Genomic DNA, 16,512 nt, shown 5'->3' with positions numbered 1-16,512 from the left:
CCTCAGGCTCGCCAGGATACCTTATCATCTGCACTCATATGACTGTATTCATTTCCTTCACAGAATTTATCTATTTGTATTTATACATCTCCCCCACCCCCAGAGGCCCTTTCTCAGTACAAATATTTTGAAAATGTAAATCAGATCAGTCACTCCATTGCTTAAAACCCTTTAATCCCTTCCTATCTTTGAATAAAAATCATACCCTTTCCAGACCCTCCTACACTGTTGGTGGGAATGTAAGTTGGTGCAGTCTCTATGGAGAACAGTGTAGAGGTTCCTCAGAAAACTAAAAATAGAATTATCATTTGAAAAAAAAAGGGACTTCCCTGGCAGTCCAGTGGTTAAGACTGCACTTCCACTGCAGGGTGCACAGGTTCGATCCCTGGTTGGGGAACTAAGATCCCACATGCCACAGGGTGCAGCCAAAAAAAAAAAGAAAAAAAAATTACCATATGATCCAGCAACTCCTGGGCATATACCTGGACAAAACTATAATTCAAAAGAATACATGCACCTCTATGTTCATTGCAGCACTATTCACAATAGCCAACACATGGAAACAACCTAAATGTCCACTGACAGATGAATAAAGATATGGTACATATATACAATGGAATACTACTCAGCCATAAAAAAGAACAAAATAATGCCATTTGCAGCAACATGGATGCAACTAGATTTTACGATACTAAGTGAAGTAAGTCAGAAAGAGAAAGACAAATACCATACGATATCACTTATATATGGAATCTAAAACATGACACAAATGGACCTATCTACGAAACAAAAACAGACTCACAGACATAGAGAACAGACTTGTGGTTGCCAAGGGGGAGGGGGTTGGAGGAGGGAAGGACTGGGAGTTTGGGATGAGCAGATGTAAACTATTATATACAGGATGGATAAACAAAAAGGTCCTACTGTATAGCACAGGAACTATATTCAATATCCTGTGATAAACCATAATGGAAAAGAATATAAAAAAAAGAATGTCTATATGTATATAACTGAGTCCCTTTGCTGTATAGCAGAGATTGGCACAACACTGTAAATCAACTATACTTCAATAAAAAATTATATAAAAATATGTAATATAAAAAAGAATCATACCCTTTCCAAGGCCTACAGGGCTCTGTATGAGCTGTCACCAAATCACCTCCCCGAACTCATATCCTACTCCTCTCTTCACATTCTGCTCCAGCCACGCTGGCCTTGCTGTTCCTTAAACACAGACGAGCTTACCTGAACTCGGGTCCTTATAATTACCTTCCCTCTGCCTTTTAGAATATCTTGTTCTCAGAGTCCCCACTACTGGCTACTCATCATTCAGGTCTCTGCTCCCTCACCATCCTACCTAAAAGAATACCCCCCACACACACTTCTCACCTGCTACTCCATTTTATTATCTTCATCATTAGGTATTTATCATTAGAAGATAAGCTCCATGGGCAGTTCATCTCAGTGCCTAGAAAAGTACCTGGCACACAGTAGGTACTCGATATCTGTATGAATGCTTAAAGTAGCTAGTGTGGTCCTGTTTCAAATAACTGAACTCCACTGACATATACAAGAGATACAGGTATGAAGATGTGATACTAGTGGTTGTGGTAGGCAGAATTCTAGGACGCCCCCACCCCCCATTCTCCTCCCTCTCCCCTGTGTACGTGCCCTGTATAATCCCCTCCTCTTGAGTATAGGCGGCACCTGTGAATATGGGATAGTCAATCATGTGATTAGGCTACCTTATATGAGACACTGTTATAGTCAACTGGAGAGATTCTCCTGCTGCCTTTGAAGAAGTAAGATGCCAGGTTGTGAGTAGGGCCATGTAGTTAGAACCTCAGGGTGGCATCTAGGAGCTGAGAGGGACCCCCAGCTGACAGCCAGCAAGAAAATGAGGACCTCAGTTACATGATCACAAGGAATCGAATTCTACCAACAACTAATGAGCTTGGTAGAGGACCCCAAGCCTCAGATGAGATCACAGCCCCTGCAAACCCCTTGACTTCAGCCTAGTAAGACCCAGAGCAAAGAACACCGCTATATCATGCTGGACTTCTGACCTACAGAAATGATCACGAAGGGCTGTTGTTTTAAGCTGTAAGTTTGTGGCACATCAACAGAAGACTAATGCAGTGGCCATCAACGCTATCAGTCCCAATGCTCACTTTTTATAACAAAAATTGTGTTATGCTACCTACTGTTCTTTAATAAAATTCATAGATTTAGAACCTACTAATCACTTATAAAAATACATTAGCTATGAGGGAGAAATTTTAAAATAATTTATAATAAAATAATATGCATCTCAACCCAATTAGAAAATAAAATTGCTCCTATAAATTTTCATAACGCCCTCTGAGGAGAGAGTCCATAACCATAACCTCTGCTTGCCAGGATCAGTGTACCTAGAACACACTGGCTTGAAATTGGGAGAATATTTAATTTAAAAATGCTTATTACTTGCTAATCTTGTTTCTTTATACATCATGTTGTAAAGGATGTCTCTGAAAATCACACTAGCATTACATTTTTGTTCTAACCATTTTCCAAAATGGACTTAAGAAGGTTTGAAAGCCTCATAATTTCCTTTTTTCCCTCCTCCCCCTCAATTATTTAGTGCTTACTGGGCATGTGATACTGTTACTTGAAATTAATTTTCACAATTAAATAGACTTTTAAAGCTTCTAATTAATTTCCCAACTCTCGTTTTTCAGATGTGAACAGATAATCACCATCATCTAGCGGCTCATTATACACACTATAAAACATTTCACCCCAGCTGTGAAGCTGGCCACAGTAAATATGTTTTGTTGCCTTAATCAAGATTTATGATAAGATAATAATGTAATTTTTAAAGGCCACATGCCAGAGTACCTCCTAAATTAATAAAAATACTTAGCACTTAACCTATAACACACTTTAAAATCATCACACAGTCTTGCAGGTAGCTATGTGCCCATGTGCCCGGGGCTCGTAACAACTGATGGAGAGCATGTCACCGAGCCCATTTACTTGATTTATTTTACAGTAGCCTTCTAAGGCCACGTACGTAATGGGTACTCACTGTGTGACGGGAAAATAAATTATTTAGTGTGGACAACCTGACAGTGTTACTGTTAAGTTACTAATTCACTGAGAAAGGGAAATTCCCCTAACAGCCTTTTTTCATGCCCAAACAGCAACACTATTGGTAACTATTTACAGATTCCTAGAACCCTAGAGCCGGGAAGGACTTAAGGATAATAACCACGCTTTTTTACAAATGAGGAAACTGAGAAACTTGTCCAAGCTTACAGACATCGGTGGCAGAACCTAGGATAAGGGGAGATAAGCCTACGGGTTCTCAATCTCCTCATTCAGAAAATGGGGATAGCCACACCCCTGGTAGGGTGGTTATGAAAATGCAATGAAATAACAGGACATAGTACATGCTTGACACTTAACAGCTACTCCATAACTATCATTTTCCTCCCCAGGGTTTCCTCCACCAACTTCTCCCATCACTTCTTTTTTTAACCAAAATATCGTTCAGGATGATGTGCACTGGTGATGATTTCCTGAGGTATACTGCATTGACATACAAATTAGAGCAAACTGAAGGACTCACTGGGAGGCTACAGAGGAAGCAGCTGACTCCGACTCTCAGGAGTTAAGTCTACACTCCCCCAAAGGGTTCAAAGACTTTCAATTTGTTGGACTGAGCCCACATCAGCTTTGCCAAGGTTGACAGTATGCAGAGTTTAGGGCCAGTTTTTCAACGCTGTGCTTCACACATACTTTCTAATACCTCTCTAGTATTTACTCAAATCTTTCATAAGATTATCTATACCCCTGTCCTCCTCTTTCTAACCTCCAATTCACTCCTGAACCCACTGAAGTCTCACTATCAGCCCACCACTCCACTGAAACCACTCTTACCCAGGTCATCAATAACCTCTTGATTGGAATATCCAAGATTCGCTTTTCCATCCTTACCTTCCTGGATCTCTCTGAAATATGGACACACCCTTCTTGAAACTCTACTCCCTTAGTCTCTGCGACAGTGTACTCTCCTGGTTCTCCTTTTACCACCATGTGTCTATTCTTTCACTAATGTCTCTTTAAGAGTTGTGTTTCCCAGGGCTGTGACTTCCTGGTGAGTTTATTTATCTATCCTCCCAGTTTCAGCTACCTCCTACTAACTTCCAAATCTCTATCTCTAGCCCAGGCCACTCCTGTGAATCTCAGATTCATTTGAAGAGATTCATATGCCTGCAATATGATTCTACTGCATGTCCCTACTGGCAACTCAAATCAACATACTCAACACCGAACTAATCTCTTAATGCATCTCCTCCTCCACTGTCCTTTATCTTAATATGTGGTATCATCACACAGCAATCCATGCTAAAAACCTGTAAGACTTCCTTGACTCCTTCCTCTCCCTGATCCCACCATATCTAATCAATTGGTTAGATCTCCTAATTTTACCTCCTAAATATTCCTCTAATTCATCCCTCCTATGCCTATCTAGTAACTCCTATTCTTGTTCAGGTTTCAATCATCTCTCACCTGAAATACTTCAACAGCTTCTGTCCCCCTCAATTCCATCTCCACTCAGCTTACAGAATAATCAATCTAATAAATATATAATCACACTACTCCCCTGCTTAACACTTTTAAAATAATACTCCCAATTAAAAGGCTCTGGAGTCAGATCTCTGCAATTTGGAATCCACTCTCTGCACTCATAGACATGGCCTTGAACAAGTTACTTAACTTCTCTGCACCTCCATATTTTTACTTGTGAATATCCCAGAGGATTAAATGAGATAATAACTATAAAGCACTTAATACAGTTCCTGGCATATAGTAAGTGCTCAACAAATGGTAGTTATTAGTGATCACATTATTAATAAAATCACACTGATTGTATTATGGTCATTGGGCTGGTATACAAGTCCGTGGAGCACACACAGCCCTTCTTGAATTGACCCGTGCTTACACTCTAGCCTCCTCCCTAAGGACGCCCTGCCTCTCACTTTGTGCTTCAGCAACATCAAACTTCGTAACCACTTACTGTGACACACTTAGCCATCTCTCTGCCCAAAATACATTTTCCTTGCATAAGTAAGGTCTCTTTCTTTAGGCCTAATGAGGTGTCACCCTCACCAGGAAGCCTTCTTTGAACATCAGTGCTTATTAAGGTGTCTCCTCAGAAGTATTAGATAGATAGATAGATGAAAGGAAGCTCCCTGGGAATCTCCTCCCCAACTTCACCTGAATTAGGTCAATTCTTACCACAAAGGAGTCACAACATATTCAAATTTAACTTATGAATTCAACTATGTATATACAAGGAGTTAGAAATAGTGAGAGCTCACCGTCACTCCACTCATATGACTATATGCTCCTTGCTATAATCAAGCCTGAAACAGAAGGTACGAGTGATTTCATACACTGCTCAACCACTGACAGATAAATGGAGGCAGCAAAGAATTAATTGAAGGCTCTAGAGAAGCACTGATAACAGAGAGGTAGAGAGGTGGTAGAATAGTTATCCTGCCTTAGGAGAATTAACCATTAACCCTTCCTTTAAAAACTCTCAACAGGTGATTTCCACATGTCATTAGCCTTAGAAGGCTAATAACCTTATTATTAGCCTTAGAAGGCTAATAACCACTGAAATAAATAGTACATACTTACTTCAGTAGTTAACAAAGTGTAAATTTGTTAAGGTTTAGATGATTAAACCTTTAATGGAGGTATGACAGAACAGAGAGAGAGCAAAGAAATCAATGAAAACAATGCAAATGCACACAAGATTATTACTACTACACAAAAGCAAAAAAAGTATCTGAAAGAACTTTACCAAACCACCGATTACATAACTGCAGACATAGCTTCATAGTAGAGGTTACTGAGGCAGGTCAGGAAATGCTTAGTAATGGTGGCACTCATGAAGTGAGGTGTTAAGCCAAATTAGGGGTGTCAAATAAAACTTCTAGTAAAATTAAATTCTCCTAATTCAAATTAGCTTATGTTGGGGTGTGCATGTATTAAGAAAACCATGACATGGCACTTTGTAGGCAGTAAAGGATCTCCTAAAGAATATTTTGACATTACTTGATTTTTTTTTTTTTTTTGCAGTATGCGGGCCTCTCACTGTTGTGGCCTCTCCCGTTGCGGAGCACAGGCTCCGGACGCGCAGGCTCAGCGGCCATGGCTCACGGGCCCAGCCGCTCCGCAGCATGTGGGATCTTCCCGGACCGGGGCATGAACCCGTGCCTCCTGCATCGGCAGGCGGACTCTCAACCACTGCACCACCAGGGAAGCCCATGACATTACTTGATTTTTGCATTGTTTTGACTTTAGAATATAACCACTAACCCCACTCTGACCCCCAACTATATGACTCCACTATAGTCTCTTGCTAATGCCACTGTCTGTAAGAACAAATAACCCATTCTGCTGGTAACTGGAGCCATGGGTTTCCATTTGACTCCCCAACTTAACTAGTTCCACAGCCAGCATTAAAAACAGGAACACTGGCACCCAGCTTTCCAAGGAGAGGGCTGTCTAGTTCTGCTCCAGCTAGCACAGATGAGGGCCCTATGAGAAAATCACATGCGGTGAGGAAAGCAAGCCAATGCAAGTTCCCTTAGGGGAACTTAAACTTAGCTCTCCTTTAGGAAATTACCCAATACCCTGCTACTCTTCATCTGATATCATTTCTACTCCTTCTCCACTAGGCCATAAACTCCTTGAGGACAAGGACCAGGTCATAATGTTTGATGGAAAAATTATCAAAACTGTCTCATCCACTAATCTCATTGGCAAGTAATCACAAAGTACTGCTTCAGGCTAGCACAAACTTTTCTAGAGATTAAAACTATTGAAAACAAGCATGAGCAAATAAAATGTCCATCAAAAAAGGACTTGTTATAGTACATCTGTTAAAAGGACATTTTTTTAAAAAAGTAAAATCATGCAAATATAAAACATGTCAAAGATTTTATTTAACTCATTAATTAATGAAGAAGCCAGGAAGAAAATAAAATCAGTCCCAAGGAGAAGTCAAAGAACACACATACATATATATAGGCTGTCTGGAATGCTGAAATTGCTTTACAAATAAATGCTGCAAAACTGCTCGATATCCCCAGGACAACGTTCAGTTGCATTCCACTCAACAAAATCCACTTGCATTTCTATGGACAAGAATCATCTGCATTACTCTCAGTTTCCTACAATTTACAGAGTTCTGAAATAGCTCAAAGACAATGACAGGTTCAGATAACCCGGAAGAGTGCACTAGATAGGACAGTCGGTAATCTTTTATGTCCATTTCATAGTCTCTCACAATTTTTCCTGACAACATCCATACAATGGAATATTATGCAGCTGGCTATAGAGAATGAGGCAGCCTTTTCATGTACTGACATGGAATAGCCTCCAGGATATAATGAAAAATAAGCAAGATGCAGTACAGTAATATGGTAGGTGACATTTATGTTTAAGAATAAATATAAAAATATGCCATATACATCAAATATTTCTGAAAAGATATACAGGAATGTTAACATTTGGGGGAAGGTGGTGAAGGTTATATGAGAATCATTTTCTGTCTATCTAAAATTAGGTTAAAATTAGAAGAAAAAGCAAGCAGGTAATTGATACTTGTAGAGGGCAGGGGTGATGAAGTCAAGATTTGGTTACCATCTAAAGAAATAAAGTCCCTTTTAATCTTAAAAACAGTCACTTTTTATGTTTCTTCCGTCTTCAATGATGAGAGCAATATTAAGAAGACATTGCTATCTAATTTTTAGTCTTTTTAGATAAAAAATTCCTATGTTCAGTAGCATGGTTGATGCTATTGTTTAGCCTTCCCCTCCAAACTGTATACATTGGCTTGGAATGTTCACAACTTGCGTGTGTGGCAGCGGAAGATAATTCCCAAATTCTACATTGCTACTGTTTTGTATAAGTAAAGATTGACACTTAAAAAAAAAAAAGAAAGAAAGAAAGAAATAGTCCCAAAATATAAACCAAACTGTGGCACGTTTTGAAAAGGTTTCCTGACTAAATCCATTATATTCTATATACATACACCTTCTAAAGAATGAGATTTGGAATTTAATGGACCTACTTTAGGACCTATTCACGAAGTTTCTAAAGTACCCAAAGGACTTTAATATAAGTTAATAGACTCATTTATTGCTCATCATGTAACCCAAAGTCTGTGTTCTATGGAAACTACAATGTGTGCCTTCAGACACTGGTTAGGGAAGTACTCTTCTGAAAGTTTGGAAGGTAAATTAATTTATCTAGAAATGTTTGGTTCTATTTAAGATTAATTATGAAAACTACTAAATAAGTATAAATGAAATTATATAAAAATAAATGCATAAAATAGGATAAAAATGAAAAGATTCCAGATGTATTGAAAATAAAGCTAATGAGACAGATGCAAAACTTTAAAAAAGTCACCAACAAACCCTTTTTTTTAATATTTATTTAATTAATTTATTTTCTTTATTTTTTTGGCTACATCGGGTCTTAGTTGGGGCACGCAAGATCTTCACTGAGGCATGCAGGATCTTTTTTCTGTTGTGGCCTCTCCCGTTGCAGAGCACAGGCTCCAGACGCGCAGGCTCAGCCACTCCGCAGCATGTGGGATCTTCCCGGACTGGGGCACGAACCCGTGTCCCCTGCATGAGCAGGCGGACTCTCAAGCACTGTGCCACCAGGGAAGCCCCCATGCAGGATCTTTCATTGCAGTATGTGAGCTTCTCTCCAGTTGTGGCGTGCAGGTTCTGTAGTTTTGCGGCACGTGGGATCTCTCGTTGAGGCACGCAGGCTCAGTAGTTGTGGCGCACGGGCTTAGTTGCCCCTCGGCATATGGAATCTTAGTTCCCCGACCAGGGATGGAACACATGTCCCCCACATTGGAAGGCGAATTCTTTACCACTGGACCACCAGGGAAGTCCCCAAGAAATCTTAATTTATAAAAACTTGCGGAAATTCCCTGGCGGTCCAGTGGTTAGGACTCTGTGCTTTCACTGCCAATGGCCTGGGTTCAATCCCTGGTTGGGGAACTAAGATCCCACAAGCCGCATGCCATGGCCAGAAAAAAAATTAAAAAGTAAAAACTTGCTTTAGATTTTTAAAAAAACCACTACCTTTTCTCCAAAGCATTCCAGAAAATACTGTGAATACACAAGTCAGAAAGGTTACAGCATGTGCTACAACAGAGACAATCAATTTCAGCTGAGGAAATGGCTTCATATGACAAAGTACTTATGGGTGTTTTAAAATATGTCTACAAATCCTTTGACATCCCTCCCCAAAAGGTGGAGCCTAACTGCCTTCCCTTGAGTGTGGGCTGGACTTAGTGACTCATTTTTAACAAACAGAATATAACAGAAGTGGCAGTGTGTGTCATCAAGATAGGATATACAAGGCCTGTGGTTCCCTCCTTGCTCTTCTCTTTTTATCACTTGCTCTGGGTAAAGCCAGCTGACATGTTGTGAGGATACTCAAGCAGCCCTAGAAAGACCTAAGGCTGCAGCCATCTTGGAGACAGATCCTCCAGCCCCAGTCAAGCCTTCAGATGACTGCTGCAAGGCTGGTCACAGCTCGACTGCAACCGAGTCAGAGTCCACCCAGCTAAGCTTCAACTGAATTTCTGACCCAAAGATACTGTTGGATAAGAACTGTCTGTTGTTTTAAGCAGCAAAATTTAGAGGTAATTTGTTAAACAGCAATAGATAACAAATACAGGGTTTAATATTTATCCATTTGTATCACTATAATTTTATTTAAAAATTTATTATGAAATTAGTGGAAATCACCTATGCTTTACAAAGATAATTATAATCGATATTTCCAGGAATGTACAAAATAGGACCCAAAAGGGATAAATCTAATCAGAATAAGAACATTAAACCAGAAGTAGGATATATAGACAAGTATTTAGCTTGTAAATAGATTTAAAAATAAACACTTGGGTGGGTGAAAGGAATAAGTGGTGCGGAGAGAAAGAAGATTAGCTGAGAAATCTCAAGTATACATTGTTTGAGGTGAGCAGCAAGATATTTTTCCCTAAGTGTCAAAAAAGTAGTTGTGAATTTACTTTAAATGTCATTAGCATGGAAAAGTACAATTCTTCCTCCAGAAGACTGCACCTATACGTAGAGAACGGAAAATCTGAATGTTTATGTAGAATAACCGGTCAGTTGACTAAAAAGTTTTGGGTCAAATATAGCATGTCTTCACTGGAAAATCAGCTTCAGGACCTTTAATTGTCTACCTCCTTTCCCCCTCCATTCCTAACAATATTATCAAACTGTTTCCAATCATTCAGGCAGTTATTAAAATTCTAACTTCTCAAACAACTTTGCCCGAATCAGCAGAAACAAGATTGGATTTCTTCACCTGGAGGTTTGCATGCTAGGGCCCCATGCTGACATGCGTGAAGAGCACTGGCTCTGGAGACCAAGCGTGGGGCTGAAGCCCTGTCCCACCTCACTGGCCACGAACACAGGCAAACTGTTCTCCCCATTTTGAAACTTGGTTGCCTTATTAGTAAAATGAGGATAATATCCAGCTTACAAGGTTGTTATTATAAGAATTAAATGACTTAGCGAAAAGGCCTAGCATACTACAGCCACTTGATAAACAGTAGCTAACAGTTAATGATCTTATTACTTATATACTATATTTCCCAAACCAAGAAAACAAGGACACAAAATGCCAGAATATTTTTTGCATCATATAAAGATCCAAAAGGCAGCCCAGGAGATTAATGTGGATTTATGACATGTTATAATTTCTGGAACATTATAATAGCTTATGAGTTGAAATCAAAACTGAACACTCAGGTGCTCAACAAGTACTGGAGAACCTAGTCTGTGATCAATACTTATATAGCACTTACCATATTCTATGTAGTATTGTAAATATGTTTTCTTCTCTACCAAATTATATATCCTTTGATTGCTTTAAAAAATTTCCATATATCTCTATATTTTCTCATGGCCCCTTGCATACATACATACGGCTGAATGAATTTAACTTCAAGTCCTTGATGTCTACTCATATCAATATATTCTCAAGATTATAAAATTTAGGCATCAGATCGTCCCCTGACAAAGTGTGTGCACACTCATTCACACAGTATCATACCCCCTAACTAAAGCCAGTGTTGGATACCCAGAGCAATGAGCATCCCTCTATGTGCAGCACTCTGCACAGTTTCTGGCACACAGTAAATACTTAATGAATGTTAGCAGAAAGAATAAATGAAAGAGAACAAGAACCCAGGAAGCGTGGTGAGTAGCTAACTGATCTAGCTACAATTTAACTCCTGAAATCTCTTTTCAATGTGTTTATATCCTTGCACAACTGTTTGATTTCCTTACACAGCAGAACTCTCTTATAACTTCCAATCATAGATTAGGACTAACTTTTGTGCTATATGAGTATATGAGACATGTAAGATCCAAAGTATATCGGCGTACAAGAAATAAGTCCTTATATTCTGGTTCCTCTCCTTCCACATTTCTGTGATTATATCTCACCCTGTTTCTTTCCTTTAAGTTTTGCCCATCCTATTGTAAACATCCCAGGTACAGTGAGTATATTATTTGCTTACCCTATAAACCTGCAAAGTGCCTAATACAAGATACAGACTGTAATCTTGACACTTGTTACTGACAATTATTTTGCAAATTGGACTTTCTGACATTTAAAAAAAGTGGGCGGGGAGGGGGCGAATCTAATACAAAGTCAAAAGCATCTAGCTATGCATCAGGTATTTGAAAGAAATTTTCTGTAGTTATTGTGTTTGTGTGTGTGTGTGTGTGTCTGTAAAATTAGAAAAAGTACCTTGTCTGAGACCCAACAGAGATATAAGAGGATGAATGAAATCTGTGTTTGAGTATGTGCAATCATGCACAAGAACAGTATTAAACAGCTTCAAAGGCTCATTCAAACAATGCTATGTGCCAAGCATTACACCAAATTCTGGAGAAAACAGAAATAAGAAGGAGATGAGGTTCATCGAACTGGAAAGCAGACTGGTGGATCTAGAGAGTCTGCAGGCTGTTATTTCCTTATCCTTCTCTGAAGTCTCTCTGGGTTCTCCAACAAACTCAATCTCGTTGTTAGCCTCTATGCTGGTTCCTCTTTCACTAACCCTGTAAATCAGTGGTTCTCAAAGCGTGGTCCTGGGAATAACAACATCAGCATCACCTGAGAACTTGTTCAAAATGCAAATTCAGGAGCCACACCCAGACCTACGGAATCAGAAACTTCGGGGGTGGGACTCAGAAATCTGTGTTTTACCAAAGCCTCCGGGTATTTCTGATGCATGCTCAAGCTTGAGAAACCATCTAAGTTTGATTTAAGTGTTGATTTCCAAAAATTCCACTCCTTGCCCTTTCCAGTTCTCGCTCTCAACTTTTCTGCATAGGAATATCTTTTCTTCTACTACCTCTGCGACTGTAACTACTAATAGCAACAGTTGTTATTTATTAAGCATATATCAGCTAGGCATTGTGCTAACTGCTGTGCACATACTATCTTAATCTCCACAACAATTCTTTAAAATATTATTAACCCCACTTTTCAGAAGAAACTTAGGTTCAGAGATGCTAAATTACTTGCCCGAGGTTACCCATCCCAATCAATAGTGGCATAACAGAGATTTGACTTCAGGTTTTCCTGACTCCAAAGTCCACAGCATTAATTACTATACTAAGCCCTAGAATGGTACTACTTCCATAGCCTTGGAGGCTGTCAGTTATATTACAATTATTCCTAAACTGTCTCATAAACTCTGGAGTAGAATTTCTAGTTACCTAATGGGCCTCTCTAAACTCCACACATGGGCCTTAAAATTAACATGCCATCATTTCTTCCCTCCACTGTAAATCTATTCCTCCTCCTGTGTTTTCTAATTTAATGTCCTCATAATCCCCAGTTATTCGAGCTGGACATGTCACCTTTGACTTCTCACTCTCTCTCACCTCTAGCTGTTCATAACATTTAGAGACTTTTAACATCTAAAATATCTTTACAAGCCATCCATTCCCACTGTCCCTCTTCAGGGTCCCAGCATCTCTCACCTACATCCTAACTGGTCTCCCGCCCTCTCGGCTCTAATGCAGTTCTGCATATGAACTGCCTGTTAACTTTCTGATCTGATTATTCTACCTTTCAAGGTTCTCTATCACCAACACGGGGGTGGTGTTGGAAGGAGGGAGACTAGGTTTTTTAGAATGGAAGACCTCCTTGTAATTTGGCTCCAACCATACCTTTCCTGTCTCATCACTTCTGCCATACAAGAAGCCTACAAAAAACTCAAGGTTTTCCCATTCAATTTTAATCTTCAGCAATTTTGCTTATACTCTCCCCTCTGGCGGGAATGATTGTTTTCCTTTTTCCATGTAGCAAAATGCTACTTAACCTTCAGGGCTAAGTTCCACGTCTTCTCTTTAAAGTTTTCCCTGACTCTATCAATTTATTTCCCCAGCCAAAGTGATCTATTCCTTCAGCATTTTATTCATTCCAAAAGTGGTGAACTCTTATCACAGCACATCACGGTTAGTGTTTGTCCCCCCTGATGAACACCTGGTATCTCAGCTACACTGTGTTTTATTCTTTGTCTTGCTGGCACCCAACACAGTGCCTAGCCATAGCCAGAACCCAATAAATATTTGCTGAGTTGTTAACTAACATTTGCTGTTGCAACATTACACAGGTTAGCAATTCAAGTTCAGGTTTATGCAACACTCAAAAGAAAGCTCACATAACAACAAAAGATAAAGACTAACGGTTCAATATTTAAGAGCAGCATCTTTAATTTTCTCAAATCTTTTTGTCAACATTTTTGAGTATCCTTTTTCAAATAGACTCCTTTCCCAGCTAACATTATTTTTATTTTTTACAGGATCAGCAGTAATTACAAACCTCAGACCACTATAAGAGATAATCCCAAGCAAAACTGTGTCACTGAGAGTAGCTCGATAATTGCTTTGGGTACATCATTTCAGTAAATTTCCAATGGAACGGCCCAAGCACATAGGTAGATTTTAGAAATGAGGACATGCGCTGCTGACTAAATACATAAGATACATGCACATTAGTGAGGCATTAATTCAAATTAGTACTGAAATCAGAGGTATACAACAACCTGATTTTGGTTCAACGATAATATCCTTTCATTTTAAGTAAGGATAACACTTATGATTGTTTAAGACTCTACTCTGAGTAACACAACTCCCATCCCTCCAGGAAAGTAGGCTCCATCTTGCTATCAGTGGGATGCTGATGAGCCTGCCTTAGTCTTAACACATTCCCTCCCCAACCTACTAAACCTTATCTCTCCAATTTTCCCCTCTCATGGTACATGTAAGTTGCCGCAATATATCCCCCAATGACCAAATTCACACTATTTTCTCAACATATGACTTATCTCTTCTCTAACAGAAATTTTACACTTCTTTCAAAGATGAGACGAAATCTTACCTCTTCTGAAGAGTTCACTAATTCAGCCCACAAGTCTTATCTTTTCTAAATTTCTACTGCACTTAAAGTATAGGACTTCACATAGCACCTGTTTACATACTATTTGGTTTCATAATTATTTTATATAATATGCTTTATCTTCCTAGCTAGACTGTTTGCCCTTAAAAGGGCAGGTCTTTTATGTCATTTGTAATCCCACAGTCCTCCTCTCATATGCAGCATAATACTAGGAAGAGGGGGCACATGTATTAACTACTTGAAGGACTGAGCTAACTGCGTGTTATGACTTATCCACGGTGTCACATATAATAAATATCTATTCCGTGCCTACTCTGTGGCAGGCACTTTTGTAGGTACTGGAGATATGGCCCTGAAGAAAACAAACGTGATTCCTGTCCTAAAAGCTATTATAGTCCAGAACGCAAAAGATACTGAATTCCGAGTACCCTAAGTGCTACAGAGCAAGGTTATCACTGGTTCCAAGACGTAAGAACCTCAAACAACATACTTTACAGATCCTCAGTTATGAAACTGAATCACAGAATTTTAGATCCGAATGAGAAGTTACAAGTTATTTTCTTCAATTTTCTTGCACAAATCATGATTAAATTTCGGTATAGCCTGTCTTTCTACCGCACTGCCTTCATCAACGGTCAGAAAAGATTGACTTCCTTCCTACCTCTAATACTCCTTTCTCCCGAGCACGGTCACTACTGCAGCCACACATCTACCCACTAGAGAGCCCAGCGCACTGAGAAGAAAGCACTGGGCTGATGATCAGCTGCACCCAATCAGGCTTGTCTGACCATCGACATTTTTCCAGCTCACACGCTGAACAAAATCTGTATTTTCTGCTTAGTAAATAACAAGCCCGCGCTACTTTTAAGAAAAAGAAAAACCGGTGCCTCCACACTTCCTCGGCCCTAATAACGACAGAAGCACAACATGGCTTAGGGAAACAAAACAGCTGATGTGAGTCTACGAGGAAGAACTGAGGATGGCTAGCCGCCCCTTGGCCGCAAAACCTGTAGCAACAATGTGATAAAATGCTTAGGGCCGACAAAGTTTGGGGCGTGCATTAAGCACGTGCGCACACACACGAAGTTGGAAACACTAGGCAACAGGTGGGCCGCCCCCTCTGTACACTGACAGATCGCCTTCTCCAGGTCGTGGGTGTGTCTGACGCCGCACGCAGGCACTGATTCACAACTCCCTCCATAACAACCAGCCCCGCCTCAGAGCCCAGCCAAGGCAGGGGAGTTGAGGGCCCCAGCAGTGCCAAACTTTCCGGACCCCAACCTCGGCGTCCCTGGTTCCGCCTCGTCTCGGTCTCGCGCCAGCTCGTGTCAGGCAGGATGCGAGGCTGCTCTAGGAACCGGGCTTCTCGGGATTCCGACTCCTCGGCCCGGGAGCCTGGCAGAGCCACCCCGAGGTCCCCAAACACCTCCTGCCTACAACACATTCCAGGACTAGAGTCTTCGCCGGCCAGCTGCTGCCGCTTCCCATAGCGACCTAGCCCAGGAACTGACCCTCGTCAGCCCCCGTCCCCGCTCCTTCCCCGCCCCGGGAAAAAGCAGATGAGGAGCGTGAAGGGGCGCGCGTCCCCGCGCCCCGGGCCCGCGCAGCAGGTGCGGCCAGGCCCCACCTCCCTGGCGAGGCCGCGGCTACTCACCCCCACGATGTTCCTCTGCGACCTCACCGCCCGCACAGACGCCTCTTCCGCCCGCTCAGCACCCGCCTCGTAGCGACCTCCCCCTCGGCCCCTGCCGTCGCCGCCGTCCTCGCCGCCGCCGCCGCCGCCGCGGCGCGCGTCCGCTCTCACGCACACCGCCGTGGCCGCGCACGCGCCTCTGCGCGCTGGCGTCACGTAGCAACCGATCAGTGGCGGGCAAGCGGGAACCGCGGATTTAGGGCCGGGAGGTCGGGTCCCGCGGGTTTTGCGGCTTTCCCCCACCCGCCCGATCCGCTGCCCTCCTGAGCAGGGGGCCCCAGGGT

The 16,512-nt window shown here is 41.2% G+C and overlaps 1 protein-coding gene across 3 annotated transcripts in view; it reads right to left on the bottom strand.

Annotated features, from left to right (window-relative positions):
* The window catches only part of BTBD9 (BTB domain containing 9), a 412,514-nt gene extending 396,221 nt beyond the window's left edge, over positions 1 to 16,293 (bottom strand). Inside the window, exon 1 of one of the 3 annotated variants that reach the window (XM_079932926.1) lies at positions 16,190 to 16,293. The gene's annotated coding sequence lies outside the window, so the exon portion shown is untranslated. Of the gene's footprint in view, positions 1 to 15,816; positions 16,043 to 16,189 lie in introns of those variants that run through there. The other 2 variants (XM_079932925.1, XM_079932927.1) reach the window with 2 other exon arrangements.
* Positions 16,294 to 16,512: the final 219 nt, after the last annotated feature.

The sequence above is a fragment of the Stenella coeruleoalba genome (assembly GCF_951394435.1).
Source record: "Stenella coeruleoalba genome assembly, chromosome: 10".
NCBI lineage: Eukaryota > Metazoa > Chordata > Mammalia > Artiodactyla > Delphinidae > Stenella > Stenella coeruleoalba.
Note: the sequence above shows the minus strand (reverse complement) of the source record. Positions and strands in the feature narration are given on the sequence as shown.